The sequence below is a fragment of the Salmo salar genome, chromosome 15 (assembly GCF_965601325.2).
Source record: "Salmo salar chromosome 15, fSalSal1, whole genome shotgun sequence".
Taxonomy (NCBI): domain Eukaryota; kingdom Metazoa; phylum Chordata; class Actinopteri; order Salmoniformes; family Salmonidae; genus Salmo; species Salmo salar.
This window is the reverse complement of record NC_138305.1, coordinates 56449486-56477182: the sequence shown is the minus strand read 5'-3', so window position 1 is coordinate 56477182 and position 27697 is coordinate 56449486. Positions and strand designations below refer to the sequence as shown.

General features: G+C 41.3%; 1 long non-coding RNA gene across 1 annotated transcript; it reads right to left on the bottom strand.

Annotated features, from left to right (window-relative positions):
• Nucleotides 1-1251: 1251 nt before the first annotated feature.
• On the bottom strand, nucleotides 1252-26589 carry LOC106571608 (uncharacterized). Its single transcript, XR_006759083.2, has 3 exons — nucleotides 26016-26589; nucleotides 2926-3017; nucleotides 1252-2828 (listed from the first exon to the last, which is right to left on the bottom strand). It is a non-coding gene; the product is annotated as an uncharacterized LOC106571608 (long non-coding RNA).
• Nucleotides 26590-27697: the final 1108 nt, after the last annotated feature.

The following is a 27697-nucleotide window of genomic DNA, read 5'->3' as shown; positions in this document are numbered from 1 at the left end:
AGAGGTCCGTTTAAAGCGCAGAGAGCATCATGAAGAACAAGGAACACACCAGGCAGGTCCGAGATACTGTTGTGGAGAAGTTTAAAGCCGGATTTGGATACAAAAAGATTTCCCAAGCTTTAAACATCCCAAGGAGCACTGTGCAAGTGATAATATTGAAATGGAAGGAGTATCAGACCACTGCAAATCTACGAAGACCCGGCCATCCCTCTAAACTTTCAGCTCATACAAGGAGAAGACTGATCAGAGATGCAGCCAAGAGGCCCATGATCACTCTGGATGAACTGCAGAGATCTACAGCTGAGGTGGGAGACTCTGTCCATAGGACAACAATCAGTCGTATACTGCACAGATCTGGCCTTTATGGAAGAGTGGCAAGAAGAAAGCCATTTCTTAAAGATATCCATAAAAAGTGTCGTTTAAAGTTTGCCACTAGCCACCTGGGAGACACACCAATCATGTGGAAGAAGGTGCTCTGGTCAGATGAAACCAAAATCGAACTTTTTGGCAACAATGCAAAACGTTATGTTTGGCGTAAAAGCAACACAGCTCATCACCCTGAACACACCATCCCCACTGTCAAACATGGTGGTGGCAGCATCATGGTTTGGGCCTGCATTTCTTCAGCAGGGGCAGGGAAGATGGTTAAAATTGATGGGAAGATGGATGGAGCAAAATACAGGACCATTCTGGAAGAAAACCTGATGGAGTCTGCAAAAGACCTGAGACTGGGAGGGAGATTTGTCTTCCAACAAGACAATGATCCAAAACATAAAGCAAAATCTACAATGGAATGGCTCACAAATAAACATATCCAGGTGTTAGAATGGCCAAGTCAAAGTCCAGACCTGAATCCAATCGAGAGTCTGTGGAAAGAACTGAAAACTGCTGTTCACAAACGCTCTCCATCCAACCTCACTGAGCTCGAGCTGTTTTGCAAGGAGGAATGGGCAAAAATGTCAGTCTCTCGATGTGCAAAACTGATAGAGACATACCCCAAGCGACTTACAGCTGTAATCGCAGAAAAAGATGTCGCTACAAAGTATTAACTTAAGTAAAGGGGCTGAATAATTTTGCACGCCCAATTTTTCAGTTTTTTATTTGTTAAAAAAGTTTGAAATATCCAATAAATTTCATTCCACTTCATGATTGTGTCCCACTTGTTGTTGATTCTTCACAAAAAATTACAGTTTTATATCTTTATGTTTGAAGCCTGAAATGTGGCAAAAGGTCGAAAAGTTCAAGGGGGCCGAATACTTTCGCAAGGCACTGTATATATATAGTACCAGTCAAAAGTTTGAACACACCTACTCATTCAAGGGTTTTTCTTTATTTTTACTATTTTCTTAATTGTAGAATAATAGTGACGACATCAAAACTATGAATAACACATACAGTGGTTCTTCTTGTAACATAGTATATGGGATTGATTTTAAGAAATGTAGCTTCATTAATTTGATTAATATTATGGTGTTTCTATTCCAAGAAAAATTCCAAGAAAATATGGCGCAGTACAAGGTGACCGGTCGGGAGTAGGCTACTAAGAGCAAAATAATCCTAACATTTCCACCCCCTGATTGTAGTCTAACCAATACTCAAACGGAGATTCAGTGAAAATAAATGTCTCATTGATTTATCAAGACCAGTCCCCATGCTTGTCTCAGAGCGGCGTGAAACGGTGCTGAAATAGTTGACCACACGCAGGTAGGCTATTGCTTCAAATCCTATTGCTTCTATCTTCAATATGCTTTAAATGCCACAATTTCACAAATAATTGAACACACACAATTCTTAAAACTCTGAGAAGGGTAATAGGAGCTGATCTGCACTGCATATTAAACTGACGTTCTTATTGCTATATTGCACGTGTCTCTGTGTGTGTTTCGATCCTCTCTCTCATATATATATATACACACACACACACACTCTACAGGATTGGTGGGTCCCCTACGGGACGGTTGAGCTAACGTAGGCTAATGTGATTAACAAGAACATTTCCCAGGACATAGACATATCTGATATTGGCAGAAAGCTTAAATTCTTGTTAATCTAAATGCACTGTCCAATAGTAGCTATTACAGTGAAAGAATATCATGCTATTGTTTGAGGAGAGTGCACAGTTATGAACTGTAAAGTATATTAATAAACCAATTAGGCACATTTGGGCAGTCTTGACAAAACATTTTGAACAGAATTGCAATGGCTCATTGGATCAGCCTAAAACTTTGCAAACACACTGCTGCCATCTAGTGGCCAAAATCTAAATTGCGCCTTGTCTGGAATAATACATTGCCTTTCTCTTGCATTTCAAAGATGGTGGTACAAAAAAAATGCACAAAATGCATGGTGTTTTCTTTGTATTATCTTTTACCAAATCTAATGTGTTATATTCTCCTACATTCATTTCACATTTCCACAAACTTCAAAGTGTTTCCTTTCAAATGGTATCAAGAATATGAATATCCTTGCTTCAGTTCCTGAGCTACATGCCTGGGCCTGCAGTACACAAAGGTCCTTGTTTGTCAGACGAATCATTGGGTCGAAACTACAGAACAGCACAAAACAAGAGAACACACATATGTTGACTCTGCCTGTCGGAGGTGGAGTTCCAGAGCTCACAGGTGTGCCTGACTCTCCGCCAATACCGCCTGGCTCTGGACCAATGCATCAGCTGTCGCCCGTATCTCTGCCCTCAGAGAATGTTTCTCTTTCTGCTGGTCTGCCTTCATTGACTCGATCTCGGTCTTCAAAGTTTGAATCTGATCCATGTGCACCTTCATCAGGTGAGCAGAATGGTATTGCCCTGAGCCCTCATCAATTACAGTGGCCTATGATAGAAATGGTAGAACAATGAAGAATGAAAAGTGCCTCCAACACACAAATGCTGCGTACAGAAACACATTTTAAGAATCTAGCAAAACTAACCGCTTTCTTGGGAACCATGCGTTTTTTTCAGTGCGGCCCGTTGTCCAGCCCTTTGTCCACTTCACGGATGGTTGTCGGCATGGTTGTATGCTCTGTGAAAACACATACACGTTTTTAGTACACAATTATCGATTTTATTACACAGTATGCCTACATATAGGCTATATACATTTTTTTAAAGAAAATGCACTGAAACCAAAATATCTTTAGTTTTGGTGATCCTCTCAGCTCCGGCTCATTTTCAAGTCCTCTGGTGGTTACAGTCCTAACACTGGAACGGGTAGTCACCCTGACGCCCAGGTTTGCATTGCAAATGAGGGCATAAACAGGGTCAAGACATCAGCAGAGGAAGCAGACCTTTATGTAGTATATTAAAGGTTAAATAAAAATTAATAAATAAAAGACCTACAACACCTACGGTACGCCTACAATATATACAATTTTTTCCCCTAGGTCTCCTGATTTAAACCCAATCGAACTTGTTTGGCGTCAACTGAAAACATTCATCCGTAACGATACAATTCTCCCCATACCCTCCTTCTTGGCAAGAGTCTATTGTCCTGCTAATAGCCCATAATGGTGGATGGATGGCTTATTTTGTATTCCAATGTATTGAATGAATGTATTAATTACAGTCATTTACCATTCTCATTCTCGGACTGGAAACGTTTCTTGCAGAGTTCACAATCTCATTTTCAAGTCCTTGTTTAAAAAATAATGACATTTTGGAGAGGATTTCATTTTCAAATAACTGAAAGTAAGCGGTTGTAATCTTTAATTCTTCATTTCTGCCATCCGAATTCATATTCATTATATAAATAGGCCCATGTGCACCTTCATCAGAGTGTGCAAAGCTGTCATCAAGGCAAAGGGTGGTACTTTGAAGAATCTCAAAAAATATATATATATTTACATTTATTTAGTACTTTTTTGGTTACTACATGATTCCATATGTGTTATTTCATAGTTTTGATGTCTTTACTATTATTACACAATGTATACAATAATAAAAATATTGATAGCATCCCCAAACCATCCCACTACCACCACTATGCTTGACAGTTGGTTTAAGGTTCTTACTGTGGAAAACAGTGTTTGGTTTTCACCAGGCATAATGGGACCCATGTCGTCCAAAAAGTTATACTTTTGACTCATCCGTCCATAGAACATTCTTCCAAGAGTCTTGGTGTTCATCCAGGTGCTTTTTGGAAAACTTGAGTTCACTTTTTGGATGACATGGGTGCCATTACATCTGGCAAAAACAAAACACTTTATTCCACAGTAAGAACCTCATACCAACGGTCAGGCATGGTGGTGGTAGTGGGATTCTTTGGGGATGCTTTGCTGCCTCAGGGAATTCTATAGGAGAATGTCAGGTCATCCGTTTCTGAGATGAAGTTGAAGTGCAGCTGGTTCATGCAGCAAGACAATGATCCAAAACACACAATTAACACACAATTGAGTGTAAGGGGGCAATGCAGGAGTGGCTTCTGGACAAGTGTCTGAATGTCCTTGAGTGGCCCAGCCAGAGCCTGGACTTGAACCCGATCAAACATCTCTGGAGAGAGACCTGAAAGTAGTAGACCTGAAAGTAGTGTAATTTAAACATTTAAAAATGCACAGTGTAGGTTGGAAAAAGTATGTGAAACCCTAGTCTAATGACTTCTCCAAAAGCTAATTGGAGTCAGGAGTCAGCTAACCTGGAGTCCAATCAATGAGATGAGATTTGTCTCTGCTGGGCAGGTACGTGAACTCTTGGAGAAGCATAAAGTTTTACATAAGGAAATGATACTTCAGCAGGAAATAACTTTAAAAGCTTCACACAAATGATCATGGAGTCTACCAACAAACGGCTGGACGACCTAACTAAAGATGTACAAGACATTAAAACAAGCCTTCAGTTCACACAGAAGGATGTGGATGTATTGAAGAACACACAGGATTCACTTTCCAGAAACTGTTCCTCTTTTTTTTCTTTTTTTTCTCCACCTTTATTTAACCAGGTAGGCTAGTTGAGAACAAGTTCTCATTTGAAACTGCGACCTGGCCAAGATAAAGCAAAGCAGTTCGACACATACAAAAACACTGAGTTACACATGGAATAAACAAACATACAATCAATAATACAGTAGAAAAATCTATTTACAGCATGTGCAAATGAGGTAGGATAAGAGAGGTAAGGCAATAAATAGGCCATGGTGGCAAAGTAATTATAATATAGCAATTAAACACTGGAATGGTAGGATGTGCAGAAGATGAATGTGCAAGTTGAGATACTGGGGTGCAAAGGAGCAAAATAAATAAATACAGTATGGGGATGGGCTATTTACAGATGAGCTATGTACAGGTGCAGGGATCTGTGAGCTGCTCTGACAGCTGGTGCTTAACCTGTTGGGGCTAGGGGGCAGTATTTGCACGGCCGGATAAAAAACGTACCCGATTTAATCTGGTTACTACTCCTGCCCAGTAACTAGAATATGCATATAATTATTGGCTTTGGATAGAAAACACCCTAAAGTTTCTAATACTGTTTGAATGGTGTCTGTGAGTATAACAGAACTCATTTGGCAGGCCTGTCTGACCATTTCTTGCCCTCCTTGATCATCTCTAACAAATACAGGGGATCTCTGGCATGACGTGACACTTCCTACGGCTCCCATGGGCTCTCAGAAGGCGGGAAAAAGCTGAACGATGTAATTCCATCCCCAGGCTGAAACACATTAGCGCGTTTGGCAAGTGCTCTATCAGAGGGCCATTAGACTGAGGCTCGTGCATGAGGGGATAGCATGCTTTTACTTTCACTCTCTTTGTAATAAAAAATGATTTCCCGGTCGGAATATTATCGCTTTTTTACGAGAAAAATGGCATAAAAATTGATTTTAAACAGCGGTTGACATGCTTCGAAGTACGGTAATGGAATATTTAGAATGTTTTTTGTCACGAAACGTGTCGGGCGCGTCACCCTTCTTTACCCTTTCGGATAGTTTCTTGAACGCACAAACAAAACAGAGGATATTTGAACATAACTATGGATTATTTTGAACCAAACCAACATTTGTTATTGAAGTAGAAGTCCTGGGAGTGCATTCTGACGAAGAACAGCAAAGGTAATAACATTTTTCTTATAGTAAATCTGACTTTGGTGAGTGCTAAACTTGCTGGGTGTCTAAATAGCTAGCCCTGTGATGCCGGGCTATCTACTTAGAATATTGCAAAATGTGCTTTCACCGAAAAGCTATTTTAAAATCGGACATAGCGAGTGCATAGAGGAGTTCTGTATCTATAATTCTTAAAATAATTGTTATGTTTTTTGTGAACGTTTATCGTGAGTAATTTAGTAAATTCACCGGAAGTTTGCGGGGGGTATGCTAGTTCGGAACGTCACATGCTAATGTAAAAAGCTGGTTTTTGATATAAATATGAACTTGATTGAACAAAACATGCATGTATTGTATAACATAATGTCCTAGGATTGTCATCTGATGAAGATCATCAAAGGTTAGTGCTGCATTTAGCTGTGGTTTGGGTTTATGTGACATTATAATGCTAGCTTGAAAAATGGGTGTCTGATTATTTCTGGCTGGGTACTCTGCTGACATAATCTAATGTTTTGCTTTCGTTGTAAAGCCTTTTTGAAATCGGACAGTGTGGTTAGATTAACGAGAGTCTTGTCTTTAAAATGGTGTAAAATAGTCATATGTTTGAGAAATTGAAGTTTTTGCATTTTTGAGGTATTTGAATATCACGCCACGGGATTACACTGGTTGTAATAGTAGAATAGAATAGTATGTATCAGTCTCTCACCGTTGCTGCTTGTTATAGACCACCCTCTGCCACCAGCTGTGCCCTGGACACCATATGTGAATTGATTGCCCCCCATCGATCTTCTGAGCTCGTGCTGCTAGGTGACCTAAACTGGGACATGCTTAACCTGTTATGGCTAGGGGGCAGTATTTTCACGGCCAGATAAAAAACGTACCCGATTTAATCTGATTATTACTCCTGCCCAGAAACTAGAATATGCATATAATTATTAGCATTGGATAGAAAACACTCCAAAGTTTCTAAAACTGTTTGAATGGTGTCTGTAAGTATAACAGAACTAATTTGGCAGGCCAAAACCTGAGAAGATTCCTTACAGGAAGTGGCCTGTCTGACCATTTCTTGCCCTTCTTGATTATCTCTATCCATTACAGGGGATCTCTGCTGTTACGTGACACTTCCTACGGCTCCCATGGGCTCTCAGAAGGCGGCAAAAAGCTGAATCGTGGCTTTGCAGGCTCTGGCTGAAAAAAAGTAGCGCGTTTGGATAGTGGCTGGTCACAGTACTGTAAGACTCAGGCTCGTGCACGAGGGGATCCCATGTTTTTATTTTCTCTCTCTTTGTACGTATACACGCTTTCCCGGTCGGAATATTATCGCTTTTTTACGAGAAAAATGGCATAAAAATTGATTTTAAACAGCGGTTGACATGCTTCGAAGTACGGTAATGGAATATTTTGAAATCTTTTGTAACGAAATGCGTCGTGCTCGTGACCCTTATTTACACTTCGGATAGTGTCTTGAACGCACGAACAAAACGCCGCTATTTGGATATAACAATGGATTATTTTGAACCAAACCAACATTTGTTATTGAAGTAGCAGTCCTGGGAGTGCATTCTGACGAAGAACACCAAAGGTAATCAAACTTTTCTAATAGTAAATCGGAGTTTGGTCAGGGCTAAACTTGGTGGGTGTCTAAATAGCTAGCCGTGATGGCTGGGCTATCTACTCAGAATATTGCAAAATGTGCTTTCACCGAAAAGCTATTTTAAAATCGGACACCTCGATTGCACAAAGGAGTTCTGTATCTATAATTCTTAAAATAATTATGTTTTTTGTGAACGTTTATCGTGAGTAATTTAGTAAATTTACCGGATTTCAATTCACCGAAATTCATGCTAGTTCTGAACGTCACATGCTAATGTAAAAAGCTGTTTTTTGATATAAATATGAACTTGATTGAACAAAACATGCATGTATTGTATAACATAATGTCCTAGGTGTGTCATCTGATGAACATCATCAAAGGTTAGTACTGCATTTAGCTGTGGTTTTGTTTTTTGTGACATTATATGCTAGCTTGAAAAATGGGTGTCTGATTATTTCTGGCTGGGTACTCTGCTGACATAATCTAATGTTTTGCTTTCGCTGTAAAGCCTTTTTGAAATCGGACAGTGTGGTTAGATAAAGGAGAGTCTTGTCTTTAAAATGCTGAAAAATAGTCATATGTTTGAAAAATTGAAGTTTTTGTATTTTTGAGGAATTTGTAATTCGCGCCACGCCTATCATTGGATATTGGAGCAGGTGTTCCGCTAGCGGAACGTCTAGATGTAAGTTAACACCCCGGCCATCCTACAATCTAAGCTTGATGCCCTCAATCTCACACAAATGATCAATGAACCTACCAGGTAGAACCCCAAATCCGTAAACACGGGCACCCTCATAGATATCATCCTAACTATCTCGCCCTCCAAATACACCTCTGCTGTTTTCAACCAAGATCTCAGCGATCACTGCCTCAATGCCTGCATCCGTAACGGGTCTGCGGTCAAACGACCACCCCTCATCACTGTCAAACGCTCCCTAAAACACTTCAGCGAACAGGCCTTTCTAATCGACCTGGCCGGGGTATCCTGGAATGACATTGACCTCATCCCGTCAGTAGAGGATGCCTGGTTATTCTTTAAAAGTGCCTTCCTCATCATCTTAAATAAGCATGCTCCATTCAAAAAATGTAGAACTAGGAATAGATATAGCCCTTGGTTCACTCTAGACCTGTCTGCCCTTGACCAGCACAAAAACATTCTGTGGCGTTCTACATTAGCATCGAATAGCCCTCGTGATATACAACTTTTCAGGGAAGTTAGGAACCAATATACACAGGCAGTTAGGAAAGCTAAGGCTAGCTTTTTCAAATAGAAATTTGCATCCTGTAGTACAAACTCAAAAAAGTTCTGGGACACTGTAAAGTCCATGGAGAATAAGAGCACCTCCTCCCAGCTGCCCACTGCACTGAGGCTAGGCAACACTGTCACTACCGATAAATACACAATAATTGAGAATTTCAATAAGCAATTTTCTACGGCTGGCCATGCTTTCCACCTGGCTACCCCTACCCCGGTCAACAGCCCTACGCTCCCCACAGCAACTCGCCCAAACCTCCTCCACTTCTCCTTCACCCAAATCCAGATAGCTGATGTTCTGAAAGAGCTGCAAAATCTGGACCCCTACAAATCATCCGGGCTAGACAGTCTGGACCCTCTCTTTCTAAAATTATCTGCCAAAATTATTGCAACCCCTATTACTAGCCTGTTCAACCTCTCTTTTGTATCGTCTGAGATTCCCATAGATTGGAAAGCTGCCGCGGTCATCCCCCTCTTCAAAGGGGGAGACACTCTAGACCCAAACTGCTACAGACCTATATCTATTCTACCCTGCCTTTCTAAGGTCTTTGAAAGCCAAATTAACAAACAGATTACCGACCATTTCGAATCTCCCCGTACCTTCTCTGCTATGCAATCTGGTTTCAGAGCTGGTCATGGGTGCACCTCAGCCACGCTCAAGGTCTTAGATATCATAACCGCCATCGATAAGACACATTACTGTGCAGCCGTATTCATCGACCTGGCTAAGGCTTTCGACTCTGTCAGTCACAACATTCTTATTGGCAGACTCAACATCCTTGGTTTCTCAAATGATTGCCTCGCTTGGTTCACCAACTACTTCTCCGATAGAGTTCAGTATGTCAAATCGGAGGGCCTGTTCTCCGGACCTCTGGCAGTCTCTATGGGGGTGCCACAGGGTTCAATTCTCTGGCCGACTCTCTTCTCTGTATACATCAATGATGTCGCTCACGCTGTTGGTGATTCCTTGATCCACCTCTACGCAGACGACACCATTCTGTATACCTCTGGCCCTTCGTTGGACACTGTGTTAACTAACCTCCAGATGAGCTTCAATTCCATAGAACTCTCCTTCCGTGGCCTCCAACTGCTCTTAAATGCAAGTAAAACTAAATGCATGCTCTTCAACCAATCGCTGCCTGCACCTGCCCGCCCGTCCAGCATCACTACTCTGGACGGTTCAGACTTAGAATATGTGGACAACTACAAATACCTAGGTGTCTGGTTAGACTGTAAACTCTCCTTCCAGACTCACATTAAACATCTCCAATGCAAAATTAAAATCTAGAATCGGCTTCCTATTTCGCAAAAAAGTATCCTTCACCCATGCTGCCAAATATACCCCCATAAAACTGACTATCCTACCGATCCTCGACTTCGTCGATGTAATTTACAAAATAGCCTCCAACACTCTACTCAACAACTTGGATGCAGTCTATCACAGTGCCATCCGTTTTGTCACCAAAGCCCCATATACTACCCACCACTGCGACCTGTATGCTCTCATTGGCTGGCCCTCGCTTCATACTCGTCGCCAAACCCAAAAATCCAGGTCATCTACAAGTCTCTGCTAGGTAAAACCCCTCCTTATCTCAGCTCACTGGTCACCATAGCAGCACCCACCGGTAGCTCCAGCAGGTATATCTCACTGGTCATCCCCAAAGCCAATTCTTCCTTTGGATGCTTCTCCTTCCAGTTCTCTGCTGCCAATGACTGGAACGAACTGCAAAAATCACTGAATCTGGAGACTCTTACCTCCTCCACTAGCTTTAACCTCTATGGGCTAGGTGGGACACTTGCGTCCCACCTACTCAACAACCAGTGTAATCCCGTGGCGCGATATTCAAATACCTCAAAAATGCAAAAACTTCAATTTTTCAAACATATGACTATTTTACACCATTTTAAAGACAAGACTCTCGTTAATCTAACCACACTGTCCGATTTCAAAAAGGCTTTACAACGAAAGCAAAACATTAGATTATGTCAGCAGAGTACCCAGCCAGAAATAATCAGACACCCATTTTTCAAGCTAGCATATAATGTCACATAAACCCAAACCACAGCTAAATGCAGCACTAACCTTTGATGATCTTCATCAGATGACAACCCTAGGACATTATGTTATACAATACATGCATGTTTTGTTCAATCAAGTTCATATTTATATCAAAAACCAGCTTTTTACATTAGCATGTGACTAGCATGTGACTAGCATTCCGACCGAACACTGCCGGTGAATTTACTAAATTACTCACGATAAACGTTCACAAAAAACATAACAGTTATTTTAAGAATTATAGATACAGAACTCCTCTATGCACTCGATATGTTCGATTTTAAAATAGCTTTTCGGTGAAAGCACATTTTGCAATATTCTAAGTAGATAGCCCGGCATCACAGGGCTAGCTATTTAGACACCCAGCAAGTTTAGCACTCACCAAAGTCAGATTTACTATAAGAAAAATGTTATTACCTTTGCTGTTCTTCGTCAGAATGCACTCCCAGGACTTCTACTTCAATAACAAATGTTGGTTTGGTTCAAAATAATCCATAGTTATGTTCAAATATCCTCTGTTTTGTTTGTGCGTTCAAGAAACTATCCGAAAGGGTAAAGAAGGGTGATGCGCCCGACACGTTTCGTGACAAAAAACATTCTAAATATTCCATTACCGTACTTCGAAGCATGTCAACCGCTGTTTAAAATCAATTTTTATGCCATTTTTCTCGTAAAAAAGCGATAATATTCCGACCGGGAAATCATTTTTTATTACAAAGAGAGTGAAAGTAAAAGCATGCTATCCCCTCATGCACGAGCCTCAGTCTAATGGCCCTCTGATAGAGCACTTGCCAAACGCGCTAATGTGTTTCAGCCTGGGGATGGAATTACATCGTTCAGCTTTTTCCCGCCTTCTGAGAGCCCATGGGAGCCGTAGGAAGTGTCACGTCATGCCAGAGATCCCCTGTATTTGTTAGAGATGATCAAGGAGGGCAAGAAATGGTCAGACAGGCCACTTCCTGTAAGGAATCTTCTCAGGTTTTGGCCTGCCAAATGAGTTCTGTTATACTCACAGACACCATTCAAACAGTTTTAGAAACTTTAGGGTGTTTTCTATCCAAAGCCAATAATTATATGCATATTCTAGTTACTGGGCAGGAGTAGTAACCAGATTAAATCGGGTACGTTTTTTTATCCGGCCGTGCAAATACTGCCCCCTAGCCCCAACAGGTTAAGCACCAGCTGTCAGAGCAGCTCACAGATCCCTGCACCTGTACATAGCTCATCTGTAAATAGCCCATCCCCATACTGTATTTATTTATTTTGCTCCTTTGCACCCCAGTATCTCAACTTGCACATTCATCTTCTGCACATCCTACCATTCCAGTGTTTAATTGCTATATTATAATTACTTTGCCACCATGGCCTATTTATTGCCTTACCTCTCTTATCCTACCTCATTTGCACATGCTGTAAATAGATTTTTCTACTGTATTATTGATTGTATGTTTGTTTATTCCATGTGTAACTCAGTGTTTTTGTATGTGTCGAACTGCTTTGCTTTATCTTGGCCAGGTCGCAGTTTCAAATGAGAACTTGTTCTCAACTAGCCTACCTGGTTAAATAAAGGTGGAGAAAAAAAAGAAAAAAAAGAGGAACAGTTTCTGGAAAGTGAATCCTGTGTGTTCTTCAATACATCCACATCCTTCTGTGTGAACTGAAGGCTTGTTTTAATGTCTTGTACATCTTTAGTTAGGTCGTCCAGCCGTTTGTTGGTAGACTCCATGATCATTTGTGTGAAGCTTTTAAAGTTATTTCCTGCTGAAGTATCATTTCCTTATGTAAAACTTTATGCTTCTCCAAGAGTTCACATACCTGCCCAGCAGAGACAAATCTCATCTCATTGATTGGACTCCAGGTTAGCTGACTCCTGACTCCAATTAGCTTTTGGAGAAGTCATTAGACTAGGGTTTCACATACTTTTTCCAACCTACACTGTGCATTTTTAAATGTTTAAATTACACTACTTTCAGGTCTACTACTTTCAGGTCTCTCTCCAGAGATGTTTGATCGGGTTCAAGTCCAGGCTCTGGCTGGGCCACTCAAGGACATTCAGACACTTGTCCAGAAGCCACACCTGCATTGCCCCCTTACACTCAATTGTGTGTTAATTGTGTGTTTTGGATCATTGTCTTGCTGCATGAACCAGCTGCACTTCAACTTCATCTCAGAAACGGATGACCTGACATTCTCCTATAGAATTCCCTGAGGCAGCAAAGCATCCCCAAAGCATCCCACTACCACCACCATGCCTGACCGTTGGTATGAGGTTCTTACTGTGGAATAAAGTGTTTTGTTTTTGCCAGATGTAATGGCACCCATGTCATCCAAAAAGTGAACTCAAGTTTTCCAAAAAGCACCTGGATGAACACCAAGACTCTTGGAAGTGTCAATAATTATATGCATATTCTACTTTCTGGGCAGTAGTAATAACCAGATTAAATCGGGTACGTTTTTTATCCGGCTGTGTAAATACTGCCCCCTAGCCCTAACAGGTTAACATGCATGAAACCAAGGCTTTTACTGTTACAGAAGTCAACAAATGAGAGCACCTGGGGAGTAGGAGTGGAGCTAGGCACTGCAGGTCCTGGATTAACCTCTACATCACCAGATGAACAGAGAAGTAGGATAAGGGTACGGCTAAAGGCTATAAGAACTGGCCGTCTAGCACGTTCGGAGCAGAGAGTAAAAGGAGCAAGTTTCTGGGCATGATAGCATAGATTCAAGGCATAATGTATAGACAAAGGTACGGTAGGAAGAGAGTACATTGGAGGTAAACCTAGGCATTGAGTAATGATGAGAGAGATATAGTCCCTAGAGACATTTAAACCAGGTGATGTCCAGGTCATGGAACAACATGGTTGGTTAAGGCATATTGAGCAGGTCTAGAGGCTCTACAGTGAAACAAGACAGTAATCACTAACCAGGACAGTAATGGACAAGGCATATTGATATTAGGGAGAGGCATGCGTAGCCAAGTGATCGTATGGGTCCAGTGAGTGGTTGGGCTGGCTGGGAACACGGCGATTCAGACAGTTAGCAGGCCGGGGCTAGCAAGCTAGCAGTTAGCAGGCCGGGGCTAGCAAGCTAGCATAAGGGCCTTAGAGGGACGTCGCGATGGGGGAAAGTCTGTTTTTACCTCCTCGTGCGGTGACGTCAATAGACCAGTCATGGAATTAGTAGGGTTCCAAGTAGCAGAGGGGTCCAAGTCCAATTGGCAAAATGGGTATAGTGGTCCAAGAAACTGGCCGATCAGCTAACAGTCCAATATGCTATAGATAGCTAGCAGGCCGAGGTTAGCAGAATGGGCCTTCAGGGGATGTCGCGCCTGAGGGGCCTGTTGAGATCCTCGGGCAGATTATGTCGGTATTCCAGTCGTGAAGGATCGGTGGGGTTCCGTGCCCCGTACCGGCAGTAGAAGGGGTCCGGATATTGTAGCCGAGGAGTGGACTTCAGGAGTAGCCCAGGAGTCCTAGCCAGGAGATGGGTCTAGCATGGGCTAGCTCCAGGCTAGTTGGTGCTTGATCCGGGACGGAAATGTTAGCCAGGAGTAGTCAACCCGGGTTGCGTTTAGCTAGCTGCCATGATCCAGATGAAAAGGTTCAGAGTTTGCGGTAGGAATCCGGGGATATGGAGAGAAAAATAGGTCCGGTATGCTCTGGTTTGAAATGCGTTGTACGAACTGGCAAGAGCTTTCCGAGCTAAAGGTTAGCTGATGTCCGCTAGCAGTGGTTAGCTGACTGATAGCTGGTAGCTGGTAGCTAGTTAGCTAGCTAGCTTCAGTATTACAGTTCGGAGGTAAATAGAAATACTTTAGAAAAAACCCCAGATCCACACCACATTGGGTGAGGCGGGTTGCAGGAGAGTATTTTGAAGTTGAGGTTTAGGAAAAAATATTAAAAAGAATGCGAAGAAAAATATATAAAAAGATATATACATGGGATGAGACAAGACAAAGACGTCTGACTGCTACGCCATCTTGCGGAATGAAATCACCACAGTCAGGGAGGGCCTCCAGAACATGTCTGGGAAGGCTGTATACCGGACAATCAAGGATAAATAATATTTGTTATAGATGGTATCCAGGAGAGCCAAAGTGAGACATGGGCTGAATCAGAGGACAAAGTTTGAAAGCTGTTTTCTGAGGAGATGCAACTGGATCAACAGGTAGAGCTGGAACATGCTCACCGGTCTGGGAAACCAGGGGTCACTAGTGGTGACAATGGTGGTGAAAATGGAACCAGACCCAGACCAATTGTAGTGGAAATTCCTCAGGTTCAAGGATAAGCTTGCAGTCATTGAAAAAGCCAAACGCCTTAAAGGGTCCTTCATCTTCATTGATGACGATTTCTCAGATTCAGTCCGTCAAAGAAGAAAGGAACTAATTCCAGCCATGAAGGCCGCAAGAGAACGAGGTGACATAGCATATCTGAGGTTTAACAAATTGATTGTTCACCCTCCCTCCCATAGAGTTAGGAGGAGCGACAGACACAAGTAATTCCAACCCCCCACACACACTGACTAAGTATATCTCTCTCAGATTCCAACTGCTGATTCATGTTTGTACATACAAATACTGTAAATCTACCAAAGAAAGGTCTGTTAATTGCTCACTTGAATATATGTAGTTTAAGGAACAAAATTCATGAAATATGCTGTCTAGTGCAGTCAAACAATATTCATGTATTGGCAATATCAGAGACTCACTTGGACTCTTTTTTTGAGGATGCTGATAATATACATGGATATAATTTGTTCAGGAGAGACAGAAATAGATATGGGGGTGGAGTTGCAGTTTACATCCAGAATCATATTCCAGCAAAACAACGTAAGGATTTAACGTTGAATAGATTAGACGCGCTATGGGTACAGGTGCATTTACCACATTTGAAACCTATACTAGTTGGTTGCTGCTATAGGCTACCTAGTGCTGATGTGAAATATATTGATGTAATTTGCAAAATGTTGGATAAGGTATCTGATGAAAATAGGGAAATATATTTTTGGGGAGATATGAATATAGATTTTTTTGAACACCAACTGTCCAATGAGAAAGAAACGTATTTCTGTTGCCAATGTATGTAACCTGACCCAAGTTATGACATTACCAACCTGTCACGCCCTGACCATAGAGAGCCCTTGGTTCTCTATGGTATAGTAGGTCAGGGCGTGACTGGGGGTGTTCTATGTTGTTTATTTCTATGTTGGTGTGCTTGGTATGGTTCCCAATCAGAGGCAGCTGTTTAGCATTGTCTCTGATTGGGGATCATATTTAGGCAGCCATTTCCCCACTGTGTTTTGTGGGATCTTGTTTTTGTGCAGGTGCCTATTTGCACTTCACTGTCTTCACATTTTGTTTGATCATTTATTGTTTTTGTACTTTGCTGAAGTTTCACGTTATAATAAAGATGTGGAACGCTACTCACGCTGTGCCTTGGTCCAATCATTACGATGATCGTGACACAACCAGAACGTTCACTAATAGGTCCGGTATCACATCATCAACTTGTGTCGATCACATTTTTACTAACATGGCTGAACATTGTTCTAAAGCTATATCAGTGGCACTAGGTTACAGTGATCATAATATGGTTGCACTCACTATGAAAACTAAAATACCAAAGGCTGGCCCTAAGATAATCTACCGCAGGTCCTACAGCGGGTTCAATCAGGACTCATTTGTGGATGAGAATGTGCAATGGTTAGAAGTGTGTAGTAAGGATGATCCTGAAATGTCACTAAGTTTGTTTAAGAAATTATTTGTGAGTCTAGATGATAAGCACGCCCCTTTAAGAAAATGCTCTGCGAGGTCAAACAGTGCCCCATGGATTGATGATGAGCTGAGAAATTTAATGATTCAATGTTATGATGCCAAAAAAGTAGCAGATAAATGTGGCACTCTGTTTGATAAGCAAAGTTATTGTAAATTAAGAAATCTTGTGACCAAGCTAAACAATGAAAAGAAGAAGGGATTCTATCAGCACAAAATTGATGAAGTGATGGGATGGGTGATGGAATGGATGACGGGAAAAAGCTGTGGAGAGCGTTGAACACTATTATGGGTAGGAATTCAAACGTCTGCCTCTTTTGTTGAATCAGAGGGTATATTTATTACAAAACCACATGACATCGCAAACTACTTTAATTAATATTTTACAGGCAAAGTGGACAAGTTGAGGAATACTATGATTCCAACTGATAGCTCCATGTCATATACCCTTATAAAAGATTGTATCATGAAGGAGAGTCAATGCATGTTTAATTTCATCAAGTAGAAAGGGAAGAGGTAGAGAGGATGCTGTTGTCTCTTTCGGATGACACGTCACCTGGTACAGATAATCTTGATGCCAAATTGCTTAGAGTTACAGCTAACTAAATATCTACACCAATCTCTCATATTTTTAATAAGTGCTTGATGTATGGGGTGTGCCCAGAAGTCTGGAAAGAGTCAAAAGTTATTCCACTACCTAAGGATAAAACATCTGCATTCACTGGTCCTAATAGTCATCCAATAAGCTTGCTGCCTGTGTTAAGTAAATTATTGGATAAAATTTGTATCTGAACAAATCAAGGATTGTTTCACATGTAATGGTCTGATAACGGGTTTCCAGCATGCATACAAAGAAGGGCATTCTATGAGTGCGGCCTTAGCACAAATGACAGATGATTGGTTAGAGTATGGATGAAAGGAAGTTAGTTGGTGCAGTGTTGCTAAATTTCAGTGCTGCTTTTGATGTAATTGATCATGAACTGTTACTAGGTAAACTCAAATGTTATGGTTTTAAGTCTGCAGCTCTATCCTGGATGGAAAGCTATCTATCCAGGAGAATGCAAAACGTGTTCTTTAATGGTAGCTTTTCAAACAGTAAAGATATACAGTACACTGTGGTGTTCCTCAATGAAGTTGCCTAGGCCCACTTCTCTACTCTATCTTTACTAATGACCTTCAGGAATGAACAAAGCAAGAGTGGTAATGTATGCTGATGACTCTACAATGTATAGCACAGCATCAGACTGTAATGAGCTATCAGATGTACTGAGCAGTGAACTGTGGGTTGATATGAAACAAATTGGTGTTGAACATTTCTAAAACTAAATGTATTGTATTTGGCTCAAGATATATGCTTGCTGATGATCCCCAATTGAATGTGTCGATGAATAGAACACATGTAGAGCAAGTGAAAAAAACAAATCTACTAGGCGTCATGTTGGACTCAGCTTTATCATGGTCAGAACACATAGATAATATTGTTATTAAGATGGGTAAGGGAATTGCTGTTACAAGAAAATGTTCAAAGTATGTAACATCTAGCACTCTGAATCAGGTGATTTAATCCCTGGTCCTATCACACTTAGAGTACTGTCCGGTTATATGGTCATCTGCAGCAAAGAAAGATATGAAAAAGCTCAAAATGGCTCAAAACAGGGCTGGCAGATTATCTCTTCATTGCTCTAAGCGTATGAATATTATTCAAATGCATCAGAATCTCTCATGGCTTCAAGTTAAAAACAAATTACTATCTAGTCTTCCGATTTTCTTTAGGAATATTATATTTTTAAAAAACACAGTATTTTTCAGTCCAGTTTGTACATACTAGAAACACGCATAACCACCAAACCAGACAGGCAAATTCAGGGCAGCTAAAACAACCCAAGCCAAGGACAAATCACCTTAAATCTACAGTTTTCTATAGAGCCATAGCTGAATGGAACTCTTTACCAATCCATATTTCTCATGCAAAAAGTAAATCCACCTTCAAGAAAAAAATAAAATAACATCTAATGCGATAGACCATATGAATGGACAGGAAATAGAAAGCATCAACTGAATGTTAAATGTGTTTCCTGTCAAGTATTTTAATTATCTGTATTGTCTACTTGTTGAATCTTTGTGAAGTCTTGATTGTGGTTGTTTGTAATGTCTTGTTAATTGGTGTTGGACCCCAGGAAGATTAGCTAGCGTTACAGCGTTAGCTAATGGGGATCCTAATAAAAATTACAAAATTACAAATTACAAAAATTACAAAATTGGAGATGTTGGTTAGAGCTGCCTTGCCCTATAAAAAACACTCACAAAATTTGAGTTTGCTATTCACAAGAAGCATTACCTGATGTGAACCATGCCTCGAACAAAAGACATCTCAAGATTAAGAATTGTTGACTTGCATAAAGCTGGAAAGGGTTACAAAAGTATTTCTAAAAGCCTTGATGGTCATCAGTCCATGGTAAGACAAATTGAATGTCTATGAATGGAGAAAGTTCAGCACTGTTGCTACTCTCCGTCCTGCAAAGATGACTGCAAGAGCACAGCGCAGAATGCTCAATGAGGTTAAGAAGAATCCTAGAATGTCAGCTAAAGACTTCTGGAACATGCTAGAATCTCTGTTGACGAGTCTACAATACGTAAAACACTAAACGAGAATGGTGTTAATGGGAGGACACCACTGAAGAAGCCACTGCTCTCCAAACAAAACATTGCTGCACGTCTAAAGTTTGCAAAAATGCTCCTGGATGATCCACAGCGCTACAGGCAACATTTTCTGTGGACAGATGAAACTACAGTTGAGTTGTTTGGAAGGAACACACAACACTATGTGTGGAGAAAAAAAAAGGGACAGCACACCAACATCAAAACCTCATCCCAACTGTAAAGCATGGTGGAGGGAGCATCATGGTTTAGGGCTGCTTTGCTGCCTTAGGGCCTGGACAGCTTGCTATCATTGACGGAAAAATGAATTCCCAAGTTTATCAAGACATTTTGCAAGAGAATGTTAGGCTATCTGTCTGCCAATTGAAGTTCAACAGAAGTTGGGTGATGCAACAGGACAACGACCCAAAACACAAAAGTAAATCAACAACAGAATGGCTTCAACAGAAGAAAATATGGCTTCTGGAGTGACCTCAGCCCGATTTGAGATGCTGTGGCATGACCTCAGGAGAGCAGTTCACACCAGACATCCCAAGAATATTGCTGAACTGAAACAGTTTTATAAAGAGGAATGGTGCAAAATTCCTCCTGACCGTTGTGCAGGTCTGATCCGCAACAACAGAAAACGTTTGGTTGAGGTTATTGCTGCCAAAGGAGGGTAAACCAGTTATTAAATCCAAAGGTTCACATACTTTTCCCACCCTGCACTGTGAATGTTTACGCAGTGTGTTCAATAAAAACATGAAAACATATAATTGCCTGTGTGTTAGTAGTTTAAGCAGACTGTTTGTCTATTGTTATAACCTAGATAAAATCAGATCAAATTTTATGACCAATTTATGCAGAAATCCAGGTATTTCCAAAGGGTTCACATACCTTTTCTTGCCACTGTGTGTGTGTATATATATATATATATACACACATACACACACACACAGTTGAATTCGGAAGTTTACATACACCTTAGCCAAATACATTTAAACTCAGTCTTCACAATTCCTGACATTTAATCCTAGTAAAAAATCCCTGTCTTAGGTAAGGTAGGACCACCACTTTATTTTAAGAATGTGAAATGTCAGAATAATAGTTGAGAGAATGATTTATTTCAGCTTTTATTTCTTTCATCACATTCCCAGTGGGTCAGAAGTTGACATACACTCAATTCGTATTTGGTAGAATTGCCTTTAAATTGTTTAACTTGGGTTAGACGTTTCGGGTAGCCTTCCACAAGCTTCCCACAATAAGTTGGGTGAATTTTGGCACATTCCTCCTGACAGAGCTGGAGCAACTGAATCAGGTTTGTATGCCGCATTGCTCGTACACACTTTTTCAGTTCTGCCCACACATTTTCTATGGGATTGAGGTCAGGGCTTTGTGATGGCCACTCCAATACCTTGACTTTGTTGTCCTTAAGCCATTTTGCCACAACTTTGGAAGTATGCTTGGGGTCATTATCCATTTGGAAGATCCATTTGCGACCAAGCTTTAACTTCCTGACCGATGTCTTGAGATGTTGCTTCAATATATACACATAATTTTCCTTTCACATGATGCCATCTATTTTTTTAAGTGCACCAATACTTTTTTCCCCTCACAGTATATATATATACACACACACACACACACACACACACACACACACACACACACACACACACACACACACACACACACACACACACACACACACACACACACACACACACACACACACACACACACACACACACACACACACACACACACAGTGAGGGGAAAAAAGTATTTCTCTCCAGAATAAATGACTTATTTCAGGACAGAAAATGAATCTCATTACACGATTCAATATTCATCATAAATAAAACAGGTGCTGGAATAACCATTAGGTGTAATGTTAGTGCTTCATATATCCACAGTTGTATTAATGTATTAATGTTTTTAACCAGTTCATCAAATTGGGTGGCCAAAGTATAGTTACAGAATCATCACCAATCAATTTCTGGGCAGAAGTTTCTAAATTTGACCCACTTAACTGAACATCATTAAAGAGGTATTAGCACAGTTGCTAAATGCAAGAAAACGACTCTAACTACCTTCTTCAATGCTCAGTACATTGCAATGTATACAATGCATTCGGAAAGTATTCAGATCCCTTGACTTTTTCCACATTTTGTTACGTTACAGCCTTTTTCTAAAATGGATGAAATTGTTTTCCCTCATCAATCTACACACAATACACTACAATGACAAAGCAAAAATGTTTGTTTTTTAAAACTTTTGCAAATGTATTTAAAAAAACACGTAAATATGATATTTACATAAGTATTCAGACACTTTACTCAGTTCTTTGTTGAAGTAGCTTTGGTAGCGATTACAGCGTCCAGTCTTCTTGGGTATGACGCTACAAGCTACACCTGTATTTGGGGAGTTTCTCCCATTCTTCTCTGCAGATCCTCTCAAGCTCTGTCTGGTTGGATGGGGAGCGTCGCTGCACAGCTATTTTCAGGTCTCCAGAGATGTTCGATCGGGTTCAAGTCTGGGCTCTGGCTGGGCCACTCAAGGACATTCAGAGATTTGTCCTGAAGGTGAACCTTCACCCCAGTCTGATGTCCCGAGCACTCTGGAGCAGGTTTTCATCAAGGATCTCTTTCCCTCGATCCTGACTAGTCTCCCAGTCACTGCTTCTGAAAAACATCCCCACGGCATGATGCTTCCACCACCATGCTTCACCGTAGGGATGGTGTCAGGTTTCCTCCAGACGTGATGCATGGCTTTTAGGCCGAAGAGTTTCATCAGACCAGATAATGTTTTTTCTCATGGTCTGAGAGTCCTTTAGGTGCCTTTTGGCAAATTCCAAGCGGGATGTCATGTGCCTTTTACTGACGAGTGGTTTCCATCTGTGGAGTGCTGAAGAGATGGTTGTCCTTCTGGATGGTTCTCCCATCTCCACAGAGGAATTCTGGAGCTCTGTCAGAGTGATCATCGGGTTCTTGGTCACCTTCCTGACCAAGGCCCTTCTCCCCTGATTGCTCATTTTGGCCGGGGGTCAGCTCTAGGAAGAGTCTTGGTGGTTCCAAATTTCTTCCATTTAATAAGGATGTTCTTGGTGACCGTCAATGCTGCAGACATTTTTTGATACCCTTCCCCAGATCTGTGCCTTGATACATTCCTGTCTCTGAGCTCTACTGACAACTCCTTCGACCTCATGGCTTGGTTTTTGCTCTGACATGGGACCTTATATAGACAGGTGTGTGCCTTTCCAAATCATGTCCAATCAATTGAATTTACTGCAGGTGGACTCGAATCAAGTTGTGAAAACATCTCAAGGATGATCAATGGAAACAGGATGCACCTGAGCTACATTTCGAGTCTCATAGCAAAGGGTCTGAATATTTATGTAAATAAGGTATTTCACTTTTTTATTTTTAGTACATTTGCAAAAATGTTTTTAAAAATGCACTTTGTTTTTATGAGGTATTGTTTGTAGATTCATGGAAAAACATTAAATAAATACATTTTCGAATAAGGCTGTAAAGTAACAAAATGGGAAAAAGTCAAGGGGTCTGTGTACTTTCCAAATGCATTGTATGTAACAAAAATACAGTTACAGTTTCTTTATAATCATAGAAGTGCTGTCTCCCGACAGTGACAATGGTTTCTGACTTATGTTTGCAAAATTCTGGTAGCTTTTCCAAAAATGTCCAGGTTTTCCAGAAATCTTGGTTGAAAGCTTCCCAGAATCAGGAAGGAATAGGCAGGAAATCCATAATCCTCCAACCAGGAAAACCTGGTAATTCTGTGAAAGTTTCCCAAATTTTACAACCCTAGTCTGAGTGTGTACTAGAGAGACTCATGACTGTGCAGAGTACTACTCCACTTCAAAAGCCTCTCCATCAGTCAGTCTGCCTGCTCTGCCCCACTGCCTCTGATGTCTGTATCTATGGGTGCAAGCAGCACTTTCTCCTTTCTAATCTGAGACTATGCACTTATGTTTATCTTTGATGTCTAATATTCAGTTTGAACCGTCTGAACTAGAGGAGGTTTTTATCAGACAAACAGGGGTCTCAAGCTCTAATCATGCTGCTGTTAGTCCTTGGTCTTCACAAGAAAGCAAGGCTCAAGGAGTGGCTCTTTTTTCAAAATTGGCTTTGTGGACCCTGAGATCAGAAAGCAATCATGGTGACCTTAAGCGTATGTAATTGTGTATGTTGGCCTACACGAGGTACATCGATGATTACATTCAAGTTGACCTGTAACTTCTGTTCACCTGTCCCTCTTGTATGGAAACAAAAAGACACAAAATGATAAATAGCACATTTATATTTGGGATATTTTCCAGTTCAAGTTGTAGGCTACACCCAAGAGGACTCCTGGTTTGACTTATATTGGAATAGAGTTTCTTATTTTTAGCAGGAATTGCTGGAAACCATTAAGAATGTAATACACAATAACTTTCATCAGTCGGCCGGTGTTCTCACAGCGCTGGAGGTAGGCCTATACCGTAACCAATCCCTGTTAAATGTTGGACACGATTCCAAGGAAACATATGCCCTTGAATGTCTGTCAGGAGACTTACGGAGATGTTAACAGTTCGGTGGTCACCAATACATCTGCCTGCTGCTTCTTCCTGTGGACTGATTGTGGTGTATGTGTCTGTGTGCGTGCATGCATGTGTGTGTGTCATGAATGCACAGGTCCCCGTTTTGGCCCTTCAGACGGAGAACTCTGTTTTGCGGCCTGTAAAAGTGCAAATAAAACTTAACTCGGTCATAAACTGAGAAAGAGAGGCTAGTGGGAGATGTTTGTGGAGCAGCGGCTGCATTTCATTTATAACCCTGTAGGGAAATCACTTCAGCAACAGCTCGACATCAACATTCACAAGTTAAGAAAAGCAAATCCTCTCACTGCACTTGATTGTGGAAGAGCATGTCTGTAAACTGTTCTATATCTTTTCCTACCATCCTGTTGTTGTTATTGTTTTTTGACAGAGATAGGGAGTTAGGGATGGTTAGAGAGAGGATGAGAAGGAACAAGGAAGTGGAAGGTTATTCAGTTGTCCTGTTCCTCCTCTCCTCTGTGCTATTTACGGGCTACGTATGTTTCTGCCATAATGAGACCAGGGTAGCTGCTCTTTTCTCCCGATGAAATATGAAGACGCCAGAGGAGGCTGGTGGGAGGAACTGTAGGAGGACGGGGTCAATGTAATGGCTAGAATGGAATGGTATAAATGGAACGGTATGAAACACATCAAACATATGGAAACCACATGTTTAACGCTGTTCAACTTATTCCATTCCAGCCATTACAATGAGCCAGTCTTCCTATAGTTCCTCCCACCGGCTTCCTCTGGAAAATGCCTAGCTTGTTGCTGGCAGGGCGCTCTGTTTACAAAATAAATCTCTGCATGTGAGAATGAGGCCGTTGGGAAAAACAGGCAAATTGAGAAGAATTGAAGAGGCAACCTAACCGAGTAGCAAATCGGTGGGGTTGAATCAGGTCAGCGAGACTCCAACACCCCCTGAGTTCGCTCAGCTGGGTCTCTTACCCCCCCCCCCCCCAACCCCCACCCCCCAAAAAACATAAGCTCATTCAGAGTCAATCAGCCTTGCTATTTGTGCATGGATTGGCCTGTCCCTCGAGCGCCTGAGTTCATCTCTTCTAATCAGGCTCCTGTGTTCTCTCTCACGTCCCTCTAAAAGTGGCATTCAGTGGCAGAAAAAGAGCCAGCCGGTCGTTAGATGTTGGATTGCCTTGAACCCGGGCTGCCTGGCAATAGAGTAAACATTTCACGGTAAAGTTTACACCTGTTGTATTCGGCACCTGTGACAAATAACATTTGATTTTATTTGAATAGAGGCCCCGGAAGGCCCATGGACCTGAGGGTCAGTGCGGAGGAAATAGAGCACAGTGGCTTTAAAAATATAAGCATCTATTCTGTACATTTTCCACATGCAAAACCCATATAGGACATTCCTGTGAGTCAGTGAAATTAGAGGGCTGCTGCTCTGCTTTGGCCCATCCAGCACAGAGCTATTGTGTGTGGAGTATAGGGCCATATAAAATCTGTGATGTGGACGGAATCCAGACACTAAAACAGAATTCAACAATATTCTAAAATGTAATGAATTTTGTAGGAAATCAGCTAAATGTATTGAACTTATTAGAACTAATTAATTTGCACAAGATTATGATAAGACATGAACAAAATGCATAAGTGATTCGTATTTTCCTTAAACTTTCTATAGAGGCAACAGAGTGGGAATAACCCTTTCTGTGTGTGAGTGTTTGTCTACCACTTTGTGGTGTCATTAGCGATGATACTAAACAAAACTGTTTTCTGGTAGATGGAAAGGCTTTCCCAAAAATCTCCTCAATTAAATGTTAACTACAAAGTAGTCGATCCCTACCTAGCAGAATGATATCATGATTATTTGCCACAATCCAGTGGTGATTTGTTTAGCAAACTCTGCAATCACGTGTGCTACAGAAACACTGCTAACCAAGCAAGTCTCTTGCTGGTGCTCACCCTAAAATTACATTTGTTTGATTATTCCCAGACCTAAAAGTGATCTCGTGATGTGGTTTAAGCATTGTTAGAACATCCAATTTTGTTGTTTTTCTATTACAAAAGCGTGATTTAGAAAGGAAAACCCTGAAAAACCTGAAACCACACTCACTAAGGTTTCTTCTCCACGATGAGTCTGGACTTGATCTCGTCCCTGACAACTTCTCGCCTCGAGGACGATCACAGGAACGCAGTGCGGGTCGATCAAGTTGCGGCAGCATCGGACGGGCCAGTAGCAGTGCCGTCGGACGGGCCGGTTGTAGCTGCGGAAGTTGTGTCGTCAGACGGACCCGTTGTGGCGACGTCGGACGACCCAGTTGCAGCTGCCGAAGTTGAGGCGGTGCCGGACGGACCAGTCGCAGCATCATCGGACGGGCCAGTCCCGCTGTCTCCCTTAATGGTCGATTATTCTGTCAGGCTGGTATGAAGGATCGGGAGACAGGCGCAGGAATGTGTATTTTTTATTTTTATTAAGCCCCAATTACGGCGTGCCGTGTAAAGGCACGGGGATGAAGACCAAACAAACACTATACAAAAACACAGGGTTAAAACCCAAACAAAAGAGCGAGGAGTACCTCGAATAAATAACACACGCGCACAATGATTAACACATGGGACGAGACCCATAATCATCTGCGCAATCCACAAGAGCACGAAAGCCAAAACACACTAGCACAGGTACTCACATGCACCAACGGACATTGTAACAATAATCGACAGCCCAATGGAAACCAAAGGGCACACTTATACAAATACTGGTCAGTGGGAATAGGGGACAGATGTGCGTAATGAAAGTTCCGGAGGGATCCGTGACAGATACTCTGATTAGTTGGAGATTAACCAATCGCTGACTAATTGTTTTTTACAACACCACTCAGCCAAAATTGCTTCTATGATGGCGGTCTCAGTATGTTCAGTATGTACCGATAGATAGAGCAGCGGAATTCAATTCAGTATGAGTCGTCAAACAAACTTGGAGTCATAGAATCAACATAATATCCTCAAAAATAATATTGCGATACTGTATCAATTTCCACCCCATCCCTAACAGTCACCCAGAGACTGTCCATCCCCCACTGCCCTCCAAGCACAGTCCTCCACCCGGAACATGCAGCCTCTAATGACAGAGGTTTATTGTACAACTTGACAGGGATCAAATAATTGGACCCTTTTCTCTCATTATTAATTGTTGTGGGGGAGTAAGGAGAAATTGTTTTAGGAGCACATACAAGCACAATGATGAGATAGAGTAATGTTGCTTACGATGTCTGTTTTGTGGAAGGTCTTTGATCAGCCAGTAGAAATGGGCATAAGGGAACAACTGGAGTAATTCAGGGCGTTTCTTGCTATTTCTTATTATGGTTTAATCAGCCATGATATATATTGGAAATAGATGAGCCTCCTAAACTATGATATAAGCAGAAATTCTGAATTTGGCAATCTAATCTACAGTGTATAATGGGTGCTCTGAAAATATACTTTTCAATACCTTGTCCTTTAGACTCTCTTCCATGGTCTTCCTTTAGTATGCCGTTACGCAACTTCAGGTTACGGCAGACGACTGAACTTGCCTGAACCCCGTGTCAGAGAAGGCCAACTCTGCTGAGAACTCTGTGCCATCACATTGACATTAAAAAGGTACATTTTTGACACACAGTGGCATAGATGTGCAATTCTAAATTTAAAGTCTGAAGGTCACCTTTTTCAATGACAAAAGAGTATTTCATAACTAATATCAGTAGTCAATAACACATTATTTTGCATGCACCAAAACAATTACAAGCTCATTACTTC